The following is a 636-nucleotide window of genomic DNA, read 5'->3' as shown; positions in this document are numbered from 1 at the left end:
TCTTTGTTTCCTTCGCCCTTAGTCTCAATATGAAAGCCATTCATTCGAATGTCTTTAAAGCTCAATAGGCTTCTCTTAGAGTTGGGTGAATATAAGGCATCTGATATCTCAAGATGCGTACCCATAGGCAACATGATGTTAGCCTGGCCGTAGCCCTCTATGAGACTTTAGAGACTTTTATATCAAAAACTTTCATTCATTAATAAAATAAGTTCAAAGCAATCAAAACATAGAAAACACAAAGCAAAGAACACAAAAACATAGATGTCGAATTCAACATCATTCTTTTAAACAATCAGACGTTTCATACTCCATGAGATTGTCTTATTCATGATTGAAATCATCTTCACAATCTTGATAAGTCATATGAGCTTCAGGATTCTTCCCTTTCAAACTCTCTTGGTAGAGGTCAACGAGATGTTTGGGAGTCCTACATGTCTTAGCCCAATGATTATCCATACCACATCTATGGCACACGGATTTGGTCGAGTTTTGTGGTTTAAATGATGTACCACGGCCACGGCCTCGGCCATGACCACCCACGGCCTCCATAAGAGTTTCCATGGCCCCGACCATATGAGTTGCCTCAGGTAATGGGTTTGATCCAGGAGGTCTCAATTCACTGTTCCTCATCAA

This window comes from Brassica oleracea, chromosome C5, assembly GCF_000695525.1.
Source record: "Brassica oleracea var. oleracea cultivar TO1000 chromosome C5, BOL, whole genome shotgun sequence".
NCBI lineage: Eukaryota > Viridiplantae > Streptophyta > Magnoliopsida > Brassicales > Brassicaceae > Brassica > Brassica oleracea.
This window is presented reverse-complemented; position numbering follows the sequence as displayed.